This window comes from Hippoglossus hippoglossus, chromosome 3 (genome assembly GCF_009819705.1).
Source record: "Hippoglossus hippoglossus isolate fHipHip1 chromosome 3, fHipHip1.pri, whole genome shotgun sequence".
Lineage (NCBI taxonomy): Eukaryota > Metazoa > Chordata > Actinopteri > Pleuronectiformes > Pleuronectidae > Hippoglossus > Hippoglossus hippoglossus.
This window is the reverse complement of record NC_047153.1, coordinates 26,329,451-26,347,775: the sequence shown is the minus strand read 5'-3', so window position 1 is coordinate 26,347,775 and position 18,325 is coordinate 26,329,451. Positions and strand designations below refer to the sequence as shown.

At 39.1% G+C, this 18,325-nt stretch overlaps 2 long non-coding RNA genes across 2 annotated transcripts; one reads left to right on the top strand and one right to left on the bottom strand.

Moving 5' to 3' along the window:
• The first annotated feature begins 317 nt into the window (after nt 1-317).
• Nucleotides 318-1,713, top strand: LOC117753279. The gene is made up of 3 exons (XR_004612225.1): nt 318-436; nt 1,129-1,253; nt 1,544-1,713. It is a non-coding gene; the product is annotated as an uncharacterized LOC117753279 (long non-coding RNA).
• Nucleotides 1,714-10,038: 8,325 nt separating this feature from the next.
• LOC117753299 lies at nt 10,039-12,538 on the bottom strand. Its single transcript, XR_004612230.1, has 3 exons — nt 12,124-12,538; nt 10,384-10,414; nt 10,039-10,229 (listed from the first exon to the last, which is right to left on the bottom strand). It is a non-coding gene; the product is annotated as an uncharacterized LOC117753299 (long non-coding RNA).
• Between the last annotated feature and the right edge of the window lie 5,787 nt (nt 12,539-18,325).

The window sequence follows — 18,325 nt, the reverse complement described above, 5'->3', positions numbered from 1 at the left end:
TAAGAGACCATTTAAAGGCTCAGGAAACATTTGTAGGTGTTTTGAGTTAATTAGTTGATTAGAGTGGGACATCGTGAGTCTACAACATTGAACTTTTTCACAATATTCAAATTTTCTGAGATACTGAATTTTGGGTTTTCATTAGCTGTAAGCCACACTCATCAAAATTAAAAGAAATAAACGCTTGAAATATTTCACACTGTGTGTAATGAATCTATCTAATACATGAGTTTCACTTTTTGAATTTAATTATCGAAATAAACAAACTTTTCAATGATATTCAAATTTATTGAGATGCACCTGTATGTCCTTACTTTCTTTTAGGTCTTATTACCTCTACCTGTGGTTCTACTTCATGTGGACCTAAGCAACCTCTGAGCTGTCCCACCAGTCTACGCCTCTGATCAGATACCAGTCTCGTCAAGGATAAACAGTGGTAAGTGGTTGTACAGTTCAGTGTATGTTCATTTAAAGATTCAGTGTGTAAGATTTAGGTGAAAGGGATCTATTCGCAGAAAGTTAATATAAAATAATAGTTTTTTCACTCGTGTGTTTCATCTAAATTGTACAAATTGTTGTTTTCTTTACTCTAGAATGTACACTTATACTTTATATTGAAATACTTTACATGTACATCAGGAGTGGGTACTCTCTACAGAGGCAGCCATGGTTTTTTTTACAATAGCCCAGACTGGACAAACTGAACACCCTTTGATTTTTTGTGAAAAGTGAAGTTTACCACAGGTAATCAATCTTTCATGTTTGGAAGGGGAGGGTGAGGTGAAGGGTATTCAGCTACAACATGCATCTTTACCACTAGATGTCACTACATTCTACACACTGAACTTTTAACAAAAGAAGACCTTACGTTAATCTCTTTTTGTAATCACAGTGCTGCCATTTCATGTTCAACAGGTTAGTTAAACCACCTTGGTTCTGTTGCTTTTACTGCTGGATTTCTCAGTAGATTTGAACATTTATGGCCTTCTTTGTTAACTTGAATGTTTTGTATAATTATTTTTCATATTTGTTGTGAGACAAACTTAGCCAATGTTTAAATACTATGCAAATTGTTGTATTATTAGTGTTGATATAACTTGTTTTTTTAGTTTTTTTGTCAATCCACAGCGATGATGAAAAGACCTACTAAAAAGTTTCCTGAACATCATACCATGTCTGTATGTGACTGTCCAACCTGCTGTCAAGTCTGGACCCAATGACTTGGACACCAGTCTTGTCGAGGCTAATTAGAGGTAAGCAGTGGTATAGTTTATGGCTGCATGATAATTATAACTATATTTCCAGTTGTCTACTGTTTAAATCTGAGTAGTCATAATTCTGTGTGTGTGTTTACACAAAACTTAACAATGCAACATCTTCCAGTGGATAGTTTTTTTTTGCTTTAGAACGTAACTGCTGTAAAACAATCATTAAATTACGTTTAAGGAACTCAATTAACAACAGATGGCTGTGAGTTTGTCTATATGTAAGCATCATGCACTGAATCAATCTAACTTTGGCTTTGTTTGTTTTCTGGAGGCAGAGAGGATAGTGCCAGTCTACAATGAACACCTGATGGACAACATGTCAATCATCACGCAGAACTAGTGACAACACATACTTCCATTTCCAATATCTTGGACATCGTGTGACACTCTATCCCATGTTGAGCCCCCTCTTCAGTCAGGTCTGGACTCAGTGAATCATTACTCTTGATTAACCAAGAGCAAGTGACAATTTTGTTCATACTGTTTATACAGTCCACCATGGATTGTCCTTCATATACTCTATATGGGCACACATGTTTTTTCAAGATCAGCAAAAACTTCAACACTGCTTTGAGAGTTTAATGAACAAGTTATTAAATCAGTTAAATCTGTTTTTCATAGAGAATATGTAAATGCACTAGCAGTTTCTGTCCCTTGGTTTACAGTGGCGCTCTATTTGTAATGCAATTTGTACTGTATTGTTTACGGTGAATTTCTGGCAACCACAGCTGCCAGTATTTTACCGTAAAATTCAACATTTAAATAAAATGCTATAATTATCCTACAATTGTACTGTGTTTATCACTGAGATACTGTGGTTTGGTTCACAGTAGTTTACCATTAAAGAAAATGACCGTAAACATGTTTATGTGACAACTGTTGTTTTTAAAGAAAATTACCGTACAGAGGTTTATATTACAACTGTTGTTTTTAAAGGAAATCACCGTAAGCATGTTTATTTTACAACAGTTTTTTTTAAAGAAAATTACCGTAAACAGGTTTACAGTTTATCAATTTTTTTCATAGTAATTTACCGTAAAGAACAACAGTTCTTGACTGTGAAATTTACGGTTCCAAAAAGGCATACTGTAATGTTGTATACATTGTCACTGTATTTTTTACGGTGAATTTCTGGCAACCAGAGCTGCCAGTATTTTATTGTAAATTGTACGGATTTTTTTTTACAGTGTTCCACAGTTAAACAAAAGAGGGAAACTGATCAAGAATGGATGACATTTTTTTTGTCGTTTGATTTGCCAGTTTTGTCTGCTGGCATTTCTGCTGTGTACCCTTTTCCTTTAACTATGCCCCCCCCCAGCAACCCCCTACCACAACCCTTATCCCTCCATAATGACCTCTATGCTGCAGAGCTTTGGCCAGCAACATCCCCTGTCCCAGGGGTGCTGACCCCAGAGGAGCCTCCTCTTTGCCAGGGAGCCCTGTGCAGCAGGGGACCAAAGGAAATGCCACTTTGTGGACTGTGTGCTGCATATATGATGGTGTCAGTGTTCATCCGATTGAGGGAGAGACATTTGAGTGTGTGTCATGGGGACAGGTGGTGTCGGTATTGGTGCGTTTCTTTGTACATGTGCGCAGGAAGGTGCTAGTTTGTTTGTGTGTGTTTGTGTGTAAGTGCCAAGCATGCACGCTCACTCTAGTAGGTCCTCTTGTGTGCCTTCAATTTTAATCTGCAGATGCATTATAGATGCCCTGGAAAAGTGTGAGGAAGTGCAGCCACTCAAGAATCTGCGTCATCTCACTCAGCTGTGGCTTCCCAGAGGAGGAGCAGCTAGGAGCCTCACGGAGCATACATCTGAATACTTTGCTCTCCCCTGGCATGGTATCTTATACACAAACAAGAAGCTACACTTATTACAGGAAATAATTCAACTTGTACTCATGAGTCTCTCTGAGTGTTGTTTTTTTATACAGAGGTCCTCAAAGGAGATGAGAACTGCTTTTAGGTGAGCGAAATGACATGGAGGTAATGTACAGCAGCAAAGAAGTAAACTATGGCTTCCTCCTCTGTCTCTGTTAGTGTCTCCAAAATTATGACCACAAGTCCATATCAGTGATTATAGTTTAGCTTCTAATAGTTTAGCATCTAGACCTACTTGGTTAAGGTCATCTGGTTTCTGTTTCTAGTTGATGTTTGAGCAGGCTTTTGTTCCCCACAGATACCAGCTATCAGCTTTTTTATTTATCTACATCATATGCAGATAGCTGTGAACAGAGATTAGCCAAAATGTCACATGGACCTAAAACACCTACAAAAAGTGTCGGCCGTACACTGTAAATAGCGTACGATGAACGGAAGATGGATTCTTGGCCTGAATATCTTAAGGCTAATTTGTTGTCAGACGATAGGCGATGGGCTCTGAGATTGGAGCCTATGAGACTGGAGAATGTAGCACAGAGCTGAAATTAAGATCTGTCTTTTATATTTAATATCACTAAAATCTTCCATTAATCTTAGCCATACTCTGGTTGCCTTACACAGTTATTATAGCAAATGAGAATAAGAAATAATGGAAGGCATGGGATGAAAAGAAATGTTTGCACTAAATACACCCTGGGGTTTTTGCAGAATCATCTTATCTGGGACTAGTTTTGGGTCTGTCAGATTGGCTCAGAGCTCCTGCACTATGTGTTAACATTAAAGAAGTCTGTTGACCATCCTTTGCTTTGGTTAATAATTTTTACAAAATCTCTTTTGCATGTATCGTGCTCAAGATTTCAGATAATATGCAGTATGTGCAAATCAAATAAAATATGTACCCAATAACAGAGGAAATAAAAGTGCAACAAGCCTAAAGCTTCTCACTTTGTCTTTATCACCCAGACTTATCTAAATGTTTGCATGTAAAAACTGCTCAGAACGTGTGCTTCATCATTGTATTAAAAAATCTATATGTGTAAGATAAGATTTCCAAGGCCCCATCTCTGGCTAAATAGTCAAGCAGCATTGTAAATGTAATGACCATTATATTATGTGCTTACGATATTGTGCTGTAATACACAATTCACACAGGTAAGAAAAAAACTGTAATATTGTTACTGTAAGTGCTAATGCACTTAAAAATGCTCTTTCATAGAAAATCCTTGGGTCTCCTTAGAGATGAGAATAACCATTATTACTGCCAGGTTGATAGCGAAAAAACATATGCACCTATTCTAGCCCAGCTAATTATCAGCTCCCAACATAATTAAGGCTTATAGATGAGCAAACATAATTAGTAGGCATTATGCGGACCCAATGGGGGGAGTGAACAGGTGAACATGCATTCCGTCCTTTGTTTATGAGCTAAGGGTATAATATAATGAGGCAGGAGAATAAAAGTTGATTAGTTATGACCTAAATGCGTCCTTAAATTGCTTTGATAGATAATGTAATGCAATATAGTTTTGGCAATGGAATTGCTACCATGTTACTGACTAATCAAAATCTACATTTTTCATGTGCAGCTGAAAAACCAGTTGATATGGAAGGATCAGAACTGGGCATAGACTGTAAATAAAGATGGGAAATGTAACTCCACTTCCTTCCACTGTACAAAAATCTAAATATACTGTGCAGCGGTGATCAAAGAACAGCGCCATCTGCTAATATGGAGGAGGTTGGAATTAGAAGATTTACTGGAGCAGGCCACAAGGGGGCAATCCACTTGATTTGGCTTCACTTTTGGGAAGCTGTCATGTCATCTATCTCTACATACAGTCTGTGGAGCTGACTGAATTCTCATAAAGGCCGCAGACATACACCTACCTTCAGTGAGTGTGAAGATATATATGGCACTGAGGCAATACACACATTACAGCACAGTGCCTCAGTAATCAAACTGTAACTAACAATGTGCTGCATTATTGGCCTTAAGGGAAAAATCATTGATCATCCAGTAAGTATTGGTGCTGTGGCTTGTTTATGATGAGACATAGGTGGGCTGGGAAGCATTTGAGCTTGTGTGGAAGACCTAATAATTGGGTCCATGTCATCACCGAATGAAATAGTGCTCCCAATGGTAAGAGCAATACTGTCCTACATGACACGCTCTAAAATACTACAGGAGTAAATCTGGCACAGTGTTTAAAAAAAAAAATAAAAACTGCTCTACTGTTTGGGTGGATGTGGTCTGATGTTGTGTGATGTTGTTTGTGTAAATAGAGTTGGATACGGCGCCTGGCAGCCAGTACAGAGAGCGAACATAATCACCTCCCTCCCAAGGAAAGTTGGGCACTTTGAAAACAAGGCCTAATTAAAGCAGTTTACCAGTTATCTTTAAAAATGAGCGTTTGTGTCCTTGCTCATTTCCCTCGTGAGTACAAGATGCAGGGTTGTGGGCGTGGGGGGGGGGGGCAGGGCTGTTGAGAAGAATCCACTTTACTTGGGGTGGCCCTAATGAAAGCGAGATCAAAAGATTAGTTAATATTCATCCACATTTATTAAACACAATACTGATTGCGAGCAAACAGCTATATTACACAGAATCCTTGCAGGGCATTCATTGGCTGTAGCAGATAAGCCTCTATTTGAAACTCGCAGTATCACATAGGCAGCACTCAAGTCCTTGCTGGGAACATAATATTTATGGATATATATTATATATTTATATATATTTTGAAATCTAATTGTTTTAACAGATTAGCCACCGCTTGTTTCGGAGATGATACACTGCCGTAGTGTGAGAGTAATGGGCGAGCTCTGAGCCTTCTGCTATGATTTGACAAGGGTTTGACCAGACCTGTAGAATCAATGTCGGCCTCTTGTTGTGAGCAGTTGTGTGGACCTTGCAGTGCCACTGAAATAGCATGCCCTTGTCATTACATATTGTTTGGACTATTTCGGGAAGGACAATTCGAACATTCCAGGTCGATGCTGAACATCCAGATATACAGCTCATCATTGTGCTGTTGATTTTCTTTGAAGGTCAAAGAATCCATCTGTTTTCTGGTCACATATTCAATATACCTGTAGATTTTGTAGCCTCAGCAGGTTGAAACAGTGCACAGCCGTGCCCCCTCAGGAAATGTATCATCATAGCTGTTGTTGAAGCCTTTAAAAACAGGAGACATACTGTAGAGGGCTTTCAGGTGATGTAACACACGAAGGACCTCCGCAACTGCGGCTGCTAGCCTTTGGATTGCTTTTCTAAACCTACAACGTCCCTCCCCAACAAAACACAGTACATGGTGCTGACATGATCTGATTTCAACAGACTGGTCATTGAAACGTCGATGCACTCGACTGGTTTGATGTTTGGTTAATGCCTATTTTTTAGCCAGCAAATGTTCAAATTAGGGTAACCCAGATGACCCACTTAATTTGTTCATTTTTCCCCACATAGGCAAGCGCACACATTAAACCAACCACGCACCCATGGGACTAGAAATCACCACGATGTGATTACTTAATAAATCTGTCAATTTTAACTCCTTTCTGTCGTAATGACAATGGTGCAGCTGTACAAGCTGTCTTGTCCACATCAGCTGGTTATGTGAAAATGATGCACCACCAAGGCACACAGTGGTGTTTCAATGAAGGGTTACAATAAATAGCATAGTATAACTTGAATGTGCTTAATGTCAACTTTTAACTCATCATTTAAAAAAATTTAAAAAAGTATTTAGTTCATTCATACAAAACAACCTTTCCTGAGAAATGATATGTGCATAATTAAGGAATATAATTGTGCTGTCCTGCCTGGGATTTTTTGATAAATGCCTACAATCTATCCTTGCATATTTGATAAGATGTAAGTAGAAGACATTCCATCTCAATTTCACTCAGTGCATTTATAGTGAAAATAATGTATCCAGTGTTGTTTATATATATTATACAGTCACATGTATCTTGAGCCGAACTCTAAATTGATTTAAACAAATGGAAAAATAAAATGCATGCTGTGAAAGAAATACAGAATTATATTCATAAGTATGTAATTTAATACATTCAATGTTATGTATCTTTCACTGTCATCTCAGGACTAATTTCCCCCCAGCAGGAGTTTGCTCTGCAGCATGGGCTAATTTATTAAGCTTCTATATGCAAATGATGACAGCGTCTAATTTGTTGTCCTTTATTATGACAACTCTTTGTTCTGTTCACACATTTATCTTGTTTCATTGTTTTGATATGTATTCACAATGGGTTCTCAATGAATGCCCGACAAAAGCAATATCTCACTTCATAGCATTTGTTTTGTAGTCTAACAACCTAATTTGGAATTATCACGTTAATTGGGACATAGCTTAAACCTCTATGGCAGAATTTAGATGTGAAAGAGAATTTAACAATTTTAGACAAGAGATTTGCTATGAGTCCTAATTTGTTTTGTATTAACACATTAATCTTGCAGTAGCCAATCATCAAATGTAGACATGAACATAGCTGATATCTATCAAGGTAATCTACCTTAATGCCACTTCTCCTGAAAAGCAGGGTGGGGAATGGGTTGCAGTCTGCAACTTCCCCACTAAATCCCCCTATTGAACCAGTGAATAAAGTCTAAATTCATTTGTGAAAGAAGACAAAGTATCTTTGGAGTTGGGCCAAGACAATAGTATTTACTGCATTACAGACCGATGTTTTTTAACTACATTTTTTTGTTGAATCTTCATAACTGTCCTCAATATAGTTGTTCAGTAGATTGGTGTACAGCTGCAATTCCTTCATTTTATACAAAATAGAAAGTATATTGGACACATGGATATAATGTCACTGCACTGATGGATACCTCTGCACCCACCCGAGGCATTTCAGTGTGTTCTTGACCCAGCCCCCTAGATTCATCTCCCTGCTGTGGACAGAACCCTGGTGAGTTGTTAACCTCATCTACTCTCTCCCCCCCAACTCCAAATGTCACTCCCCAGTGCGACTGACCACTACAGCTGCCCTGTGTACATTATTAAACCCAGAACCCTATTTCTAATACCCACTCCTCACTGGCTCCCTCCCATTCTCTCTCTATGTATCCATCTCCTCTCTCCCTCTCCACCGTTGACAGACTCAGCGAGACACCTCTCCTCTGCACTATTAATCTCATTGCTTTATGCTGTTATTTCTCTCTCCTATGTGAGGTACACTGTTTATAGAGGCCTGTTGTTATCATTTACATCAAGCATTTTATTCCAGAGTATCAGTCTTCACAGACGTGGTGTTTAAAAAGGGCTCAGTGGAGAAAAAAGTAACATATGGCTTAAAAGGAGTCTCACTGGAAGTCGATGCAGTGCAAACCAGAGCCTGGCTGGCTTTGAGAGACACCAGTTCAGTTGCCCTTTTTTTCTTGGTTTCAGCTGAAAATAGAAAGAAGCAGCAGTGTCAGGCACGAGAGTCAACACACTGAATACTTTCCAATGACCTTGTTGATTCATGCCCAAAGGGTGCAAAGGAAATTTGGAAAAATAAAAAATATAATCAAACAAATAAAAAGAGAAAAAAAAAGCGATCTTAAAATAATGGAGTTTTGCTCAAATAGCAGAACTATTGTGGATTGCCGTCCATTCATGTGGTGATGGTATAATTTAGTGCAGCCTGTGTGAAATTGTCTTTTTGCTTTTATATGCAATTTAAGCTCAAGAATTATCAAAACTGTTTTTGCAACTCATTTTTTATTTATCTTGTGAAGAGTAGATCATTTCGGATGTACATAGAATGATAAGTTTAATACGTCAACGTGGTCTCATGAAACGGTTCGTAAGATATCTTACGAAAAGTTATGAACACATTTTCGTAGAGAATCCTATGAAAATGTACAGCGCTACAAACGACAAGTGCGCCTGCGCAGACCTCTGCAGCGATATTCTGCGATGGCGGAGATTGCTGTATTCTTGGTGGAAAATGCTATATTTTAAGAATGTTTCTGCATAAAAATGCGTTTTGATGATATTTATGGCAAGAAATGTGTGTTTCAGTTTCAATATTTTCATTCAGTGAACCTATACGATATTTGGTTTGTTAGTTATTACGAAGATTTTTCACGTTTCTGTCGTATCTAAGGTGGTTGCTATTGACGCTTTTGTCGCTCCTTGCCGTCAGACCGGAAGTACTTTATAAATTGCCACCGTTAATATCTTTCCATATACTGCAAGGCATCGGTAGAAGGACACGAAAGATGTGTATTGAATCAGGACAAAATGCCTGTTTATTTTCCTCCCCTCGTCAATTCCTCGCTCCGCAGTTGCTTGTAACAGGAAACACACACCAACCTTCCACATTAAAGCAACTAAATAAAATAGCTTACAATAATAACATTTTCATTGATGAACTATTCCTTACCTAATCGATTATTTAATCTCATGGCATTAGTTTTAGTAATTTTCCCTTTCTGGTCAAACAGTATGGCCTATAACCTGTCCACCCTATAGGAGTCAAAAGATGCGAAACAAAGTTCATTGAGAGTCAAGTTTGCTTAGAAGGAGTAGGAAAAACAAGTCACCTGAATTTCTTACTTCTTTGTATTTACATTGTTTTCGTACAAGAAATATAGCACTTCACCAAGGCATCTAAAGCTAATTTCTATTCCTTTTTTATTCTGCTTTTAATCTGTGATTTATTTATGTAATAAGTGTCTTTTAACTGTTATAATGTTACCTTGTTGTTATTGTTTTTACTGTCAATGTTTTTACCATGCGAAGTGCCATTGAGTACCTTTTAAAAGTGCTATACAAATAAAATGTATTATTATAATTATTATTATTATACAATCATGCGACCGGGATATGTAGCTAGTGTGAAGAGTCAGCAGGTTACAGGTAGTGAAGAGCTTACCAGCATCGATTAACTTGGAGGTATTACCTCCTTTTTTTAACTTTCCCCCCCATTCCTTGTCGGCATTTTCCTTTGCTTTATTTACCGTTTTTTTCATTGGTTGTTGGGCTCCACAAAGTTTGCATATCTTGCATGCAACACGTATATACGTTGCATGCAAGATATGCAGGTTTTAATAGTCGAGCCTGGCATTTCAACTGAAAGGGAAAAGAGAAAAAAATATTAGAGTTCATCCATCAGAGGCCATATTATCTTATAATAAATTAGTCTTTCAATAACTATAGTGTCCTCCTATTAGTGACCAATTGGCTCGGAGTGCACAGTTTGTCAAGATTGTCAGAATAACATTACCTTCTCGGTGTGAAAAGGAAGATGTAGGTATCTGAGGGAAAACAGACAAAACTGAGGTTGCTATAAAACACATTAACTAATTAACACTTATTTAACAGCTGCAAATAGTGAACAGGATACAGGATCATATTACCCTCGGCTCGGTTTATTGGTGAGTGGAAACCTATGTCAAGAATATTACCCTAGTTCTACCAAAGAAACTTTAAGCATATGATTTAAATAACTACTCCTAAACAATTGCATATGGAGAACATATTTTTCCACATTTGTTGATTATTATCATCATTATTATTATTATTAGAGTATCTTTTAGATGGAGAACAGACATTCTACCTGTACATCGTTACTTCACAAGTATAAGGACATCCCTGTGTGAGAATCCTTGACTCTAAGATTCTTCCTGGACTTTGCAGACATATCAATCAATCAATCAATCAAATTTTATTTGTATAGCCCATATTCACAAATCACAATTTGTCTCATAGGGCTTTGACATGGTGTGACATCCTCTGCCCCTAACCCTCAACAAGAGTAAGGAAAAACTACTTAAAAACCCTTTTAACAGGGAAAAAAGAACGTAGAAACCTCAGAGAGAGCCACATGTGAGGGATCCCTCTCCCAGGACGGACAGAAGTGCAATGGATGTCAAGTGTAAAGGAGAACATCAAGATAAAGGTTTTAGCAGCATTGATAAGGGTAAACATTTTGAAGTATAACTGAAGGTCAGTGAATTGGTGGATTAATGTCATTAATGGTCAAGTGTCTGAGGAGAAATACTATATATCGAGCAGTCCTGCTGCAATCATAGTCTATGGTCAGCAGCCAGCAAGATCATGATCCACCATCAAGATCGGTTGCCACTATAGTCCACAGTCATTGTCCACTGCCGCCATTAGGATCCATCATCAGCTGCCACCTCGGTCGTGGTCCACCACCAGTATCTGATGCCAACACGATAAAGGATCTGCCTTTATTATCACGATCAGCCAGCACGATGCAGAATCCGCCATACTGGATCCACCATTACGACCTCTGATACGTGATCCACAGATCCTAATCCATGATGTGGTCACAGCCGCGGCCCTGGATCTGCGGACGATAAGGCAAAGGGACTCCAGGGAAGAAGTCAAGTCAGTAACATGTATTGATGGGATATGAATTACTTTGATGTGATAACACCAATATTAAGTAAGATTACTTCTGCTAGTCAATACAACAAAATGTGTGGGCTGAACTCTGAATGGAGGTCAGTTGTTCCCACAGATGTTGTGTCATTAAACTAAAATCACATTAAAAAAAATATTTATATATTATAGATGTGTCCTGATATTAGCAGTTCTGGACTGATATAGAACTAACATTACTGAACTTTTGATGTCTTGGGTTTTTTATGCTCTAGAAATCTGTCAGAAATAGTGTAAGCTATCTGAATTGAGTGTATTGGCAACTTTTATGCTGTCAGACTATATATGATAGCATTACTGAATATAACTGCTAATCAAAACTAACTCTTGTTGGATGTGACACCTTATCTTACTTGAAAACAATCTGGAGTTATTTTAATGTTAGCTTAGTGTGTGCAGTTAGCTTTAGCAGTCACAACTGACTAATGTTGGTCACAGAGAAATAAATAGAATTTGAATAATCAAATACATGAAGACTGTCACATTGATTAATAATAATAAGAACTGAGTTTTGCTTTAAGTATAATTAGTAGTTAAAGATAAACGATTTACTTACTTTTCAATTATGAGTGACCTCTGGGCGAATGACGCATTCTCACTCGTTTGCATTCTCAGTCGGTAGATTTGACCCCACACAACATCTACAGCGCCATCCTGCGACATTTTGACGAAGCAACATCTGTACTATCGTTTCGAATAGTAGATGGGAATCATTGCTAATTTGCAGAATAAAAATATACACTTTGTTTGCTCTCACATTGTCTTCTCTTTAGCTAGGTCCCGTTGTGCCTTATCCCAGCTCTCCCCTCTCTTCTCCTGGGACGGTCGTACCATTCTCTGCGGTTTTCAGCCATTCGGCGTCCTGACTCGGTAGTCAGAAGAAAACCTCTAAAACTCAGGGAGGTGAATAATTCCAGGGCGATGTTCGGCAGTACAATGACCAGACGTTCCGGTTTATCCGGGCCTGTTCCGGTTTCTATAAAACACTCAAATGTTTTAAAATTTCACTACCTAATTTCTCCGGTTTCAATCAGAATCAAAATAACAATTACATATAGCATTACATATGTTTTCATAGTTAACATGGAGGGTTAGCAGGTTCGGCATTCTTTTAGTTACGTAACCCTATTAAAAAAAAGTAAACAAAACACCATGTGATGTTCCGTTGTCACGGCTATTGCTAGCCTATGAGCTTGCATCCCTCTCTGACAGGACCTGTCAGTGTGATACTAGTTGATAGGCAAGCCTGTCAATCACTCATTTTCATGCCTGTTGCTAGCCAATGGCCTTGAGGCTGAACAGACCAACACGCCCATGCTAGCAGTTAGCTGTAATGCTAAGGAGAAGTTTTCAAAAGAGCTTCAGAACACTCACTCATTCCTTCACAAAGTACCCGTCAATGGCATGCGCATCGAGAACACAATGGTCCCGGTTTGGGAGTTTTAAACTGTGGTTGCCTTATATGTGAGTGTCGGCCTATGGTGGCAGCGAGGGAAGCATCCATAGCAACAACCATAACAACAAAAGAAATCCGATGAAAGAAAACTAACAAACAAAAGATCATACAAACCATCTGAAAGAAGATTATGAAAATAAAAATAACATTTTCTGCTTCAAAGTTGATCAAAAACACATTTAAACGATGAAAATATTTAATTTCCCATAAAGTATCAAATGAATGTCCACTATGTTTTTTGTTTTCACGAAGAGAGAGAAGCGCATAGGTCACATGTCCCCAGCCCTCTGACTCACGAATACGTGGAATTCATACGAATTCTAGTGCATTACTTTTAGTAGCATTTCCTACGAAATCTTGATGAGAACAGCCTGAATATGCACCTATGGTATATGTACATATATGTTTAAAAAACTGTTCATATAACAGTACTCAGTGTCCTACTATCATTTCCCTGCACACATAAACAAGATGACTAAGTTAACTCAGATATTAACTCAGATGCAGTTAATAACTAAAGGGGTTCATGCATGCATTGCTCCACAACTATTCTTATGATAGCCTTGCTACTGTATTAGCATACTTTTTTATATGAAATGGTATGTAGTGCACAGTTTGTGTATTTTAATCTAGTTGATTTCAAATAAGAAAATTGTAGAAAGAAAGCTTGCACATGTCTCTGGGTTTTGTGGGTGCGCACCCAAGGGACCAGCCCCACAGTGGACGCTTGTATTTGAAACAAGAAATTGGAAAAAAATATATTTGTGCTAATTTGAGGATGTTAATATAAACGTCTCATGAAGAGGCTTCTTTTCTGAATCTGGAGATCACAGCTTCCTTCTTTTACATTTTCAATCCATACATTAGGAAATGTTGATTTAACAATTTTGCTAGAAGCACTTTCAGGGGAAAAAAATCTTATGACTCTAAGAAAGAAAAAAAAAAGCGTTTGATGTTGATGAAGAACACTTCGTACCCTGGGAAATTCAATACCCCCTGCTGCTTGAATATACTTTTAACAATAATGAGGATATATATTATTAACTCAGTAATCCATCCATTGAATTGAAAGTGGATTTATTATATTGTAGAAGTTCAGAGTAAATTCTTTGTTTGTATTGATTTGGTCAAATGGCTCCACTGTCAAACTAATTGTACTCATTAGTTTGAATTCGGAGAAAAAGGATGAATAAAGGACTGAAACAAGATAGGATTGTGCATTTGTTGGTAGATGCAATCAAGCAGGGGGCACTTTGCTCTGGTTAAAAATACAGCAATATCCATGAAGTGGCTCACCTGATACTGTCTGTACTGCACTATATGAGCAGCTAGTCCACCCCTCATCTGTCCTTTTCTCTTACACACAGTTGACCTTGAGTGTCAAGCACTCTTCAGTGAGAATGACAGTCACCTTCCAGTGTCCCTTAAACACAGCATCGTGGACAAGACCTGTTCCATCTGCTCCACGTGCTGTGTGTGTTGGTTCAGTGCAGCCATGTTGCTTGGTTCTGCTTCCTCAGTTGACATCACCCAACGCTGACTCTTGCCACACCTGACTTTAGCTATGTTGGTAGGAACAGGAGCAGCAGATGCCTGCCAGCCATCCACCACAGCGGCTTTCCAGTCAGGGAAGCACAGCCAGCTTTTGCAGGGGCAACCCATTGGATGACAGTGACAATAAAGATGACCACCTAATTTGCCAGAAATCTGCCATCTTCTTTTGATGGCTAACAAGAAAACAAACTCACTGATCCATTCCGATGGGCAAACATGTGTGTCCACAGATAGTTGTGGCACTAACTGCTTATCTATCGCTTAGTGCAAGGTCAGGCTTCTTCCCTCTTCCTGATGGTTAGCTGTCTGCCCTGCTTAAAATCTCTGTGGAGGGCTGCTTAGACCATGCCAGCCAACAAAGTTCGGTAACTACACAGATTGTTGAGGTTCAGTTCAAATCAATTTAGTTCGATTTATTTTACCCTAAAATCACACAGTACTAAATTGCCTCAAAGGGCTTTACAATCAATGTAGCCTACATCATCCTTAATTAAAAACCTCTATTTAAAAAAAAAACTTTAAAATTGGGCAGACATGGACACAACTGGAAAGAGCAGCAAAAGAGGGTGCCCTCCTCCAATAGCAGTGCCCTCCTCCTGTTGGGGGAGTTTCAGGTGGCTGTATACAAACATGTCCCACTCTGTCTGACAAGAATCTGGGATATGGTGGCTTCTTTTGCCTTGTGTAGTGAGTACGGGGAAGCAGAGTTCTGTGTCTGGCTTATCCTTGCCTCTCCATTTCTATTTCCCCTTTTGTCTTGAATATTATGCAGCTCAGGGTCATCCCTGGAAGGACCTGTCTTGGAATGGGGCAGCTTTAATTCCTTTCCTGCAGGTGGGATAAGTGAGAAAGTCAGAGCCAGGTGCCTGAAGATGTTTGTAAGAAAACGGCCAAATGGATCCAGGGTTTGGGTCTGTTAGCAAAACTGTAGCAAAGCTTTCTAACTGCATGCTCAGCTATTTGTTTGACTTTGACAACAAGGGTTTGTGGGCTTGCTACTCATTTCTAAGGAAGCAGAGGAACAGTGCCTTCCAACTAACTGAGTAGAATAAAAGTACAGGTATAAATACAGCAGTATGTTCCATCAGAACTGGTGGTCTTTTGGTCTAATAGCTTTGCCCCCACCCCCTGCTGTGGTCCTGCAAATCAGCAGGACTAAACACGGCCAATCTAAGCAACAACTGAACTAAGCTGCAGACTATAGAGAAATCTGTTTGTAAAGTCTCAAAGTCTCTTTATGTCCAGTACTCTATGTTTGAAGCTTCGATGTGAATCTCTGTGGTAAGTTTAATTTGACTTTCCTTTTCCGATTTCTACTTTCAGATATTAAACTTGTTTAGTGATTATCTTGAGTTGCGTCAGAGCTGTGTCAGTTTATTGCTTAAACAAACAACTTTCCTGCCATAGTTGCTTCACACTAAAAGCTTCTCACTTGTCCACTGGCAGAGTGCTTTTTCTGTAAAGAAGTTTTAGAAAATGCTGTATTTGTCAACCGGTTAATTGAGGTCCATTAGTGGTACAGATAAACTAGTTCCCCTTGCTGTGCAGTGCAGAAGACGGCAACTGCATGCTGCCTTGTCAATTAGTGAGATCAGAAGCGAATGGTCAGTGTGGTTGCTGTAACTCAGAAAACCAATCTGGTGGAGAGTCATCTCAGAATAAACATGTCCAACCTTGGGGCAGGTGGGCTACAACATGAGGATACACTCCTGGCATCCAAGAATATAAATCTGAGGCTGCAGTGGATATAGTATCATTAACACTGGACATTTGAAGACTGGAAACATGTTGCCTGGTCAGATGAATCTGGATTTCTGCTGAGGCTGCAGATGGTAAGGTTGGACAATTGGCATCAACAGCCTGAATCCATGGACCCAACCTGCCTTGTGTTAGTCCAGGCTGCTGGTGGTGGTTTAATGTTGTACAGGAGATTGGCAGCCTGAATGTGCAGCTGACAAATCTGCAGAAATGAGTGGATGTAATAATGTCAACATGGAGTAGTAATCACAAAGGAAAGTTTCCAACATCTCGTTGAATCCGTGATATGAGGAACTGAGATTGTTTTAGGACAAAGGGATGAACTAGCCAGTATTAATATGGTGACCCTAACCAAGTGATCAGTGAGTCAGTGTCACCTTGTCTGTTGGTTACAATTACACTTTGACCTTGTTTGAGGCTGTTTGTGGTCATATCTCTTTGAGAGGTACATAGACTAAAACACTGAGAATGGGCTAAGGATGTTAATCATCCTCTCAGACAGCGCATGAAGGCCGTGTGATGCATTTCTTTTATTTGTTAATAACCAGTGGATTGTATAATTAGGATGACATAAGGACAAGGATGGAGAGCTGCTCTAGAAGCATGTGTCACAAAAGATTATTCCTTGACTTAATATATTCAAGGTTAACTACAACTGGTAAAAAAAAAAACATAAAATCAAAAGAACCCTTTGTATTTGCTGTACGCTTTAAAATTGAACTTTTCCTCTTACAGCACAGAGCTAATTTGTGATAGTGAAATACACTATAAAAATCTATACCATAACCCTAACCTTTACAACAGAGGGCTTCTCTCCATGCAATCGAAGTGTTAAACTGAAACTTAAGGGTAAAACACCAAATGGAGCCAGTTCGCAGAGAAGTGATGCAGTTGGCAGATTGATGAACTGCTTCAGACTCGGGGCATAGTTTTCATTCTCTACAGCTCTGAAATGACATTGTCAAATTGCATTGCAAGTGGTCAAGCACTCGCTCCAGATGATTGAGATGAAAAATGTTCAGCGTGTCTTGATTGTTTTGCAGCATTTCTATGTAACATGACTGTCAGAGAAAACATCACCCACGCTTAAACCCAAGACATTTACGGATTTCATGGTAGCTTAGAAACAATTTTTGTGCTCTTTCCTCAATAATATCTTAAAGTGCATTCAGCAATGAAGACTGGATGCTGAACTGAATCAGATTTGCCATAACGAACACACGCAGGATGCACTTTAAGAGACCTCATGACGAATGTTTGACTCAAAAATTCCTCTTTATGGGGTGAATATGTTGTAAATACATTTCACAAATATGTGCCTATGTGCCTACATGCACAGATTTACAGGATGTTTAAATAACAGGAAACACCTCCGCGCATGTGTCTGTCCTTGTTCCTTCAGTGCCAGTGTGGTCTCTTACATTATTCTGCTCCTATCATGCAGAAATTGCCTGGACAGCCATTTGGCTCGTGTTTGCCATCCATTTGTAATCTGGATAGAGGGGGCCATGACTGCTCGGGCCTCGGGACAGCAGCAAAATCAATTGGCTAGAAATGACATCTGCCAGAATCTGCCACTGGAGCGCTCGTAGGTACCATAAATGAAATCACAAGCCCTAATTGTGTGCTGATTTATTCTCTTGTCTGAGCGCATCGCGGCTGGACCAGCTAGTAGCCCCAGAGCCTTGTCTGTGCGCTTGGTCATACATAACACATTTATTTATTTACCCATCCTTTCTGATTCACAGCATCACTGGGGGATATATACAGCCCCCACATCATCCCCCCACCCCGCCCTCATCCCGCATTCCTTCGCCTACCCCTCCACATTTGATTAATTCAGTTTTTTTTTCTTTTTTTTTGTGGCGGCTTGTAAAATGAAATGGTTGTGGAGACAACTGTCACTTGGCTCAAGTAAGATAAATATGTCGATGCCTGAAGCTGTGAGAGCACGCTTGCGTGTTTGACTGCATTCTGAATATAATTTTTT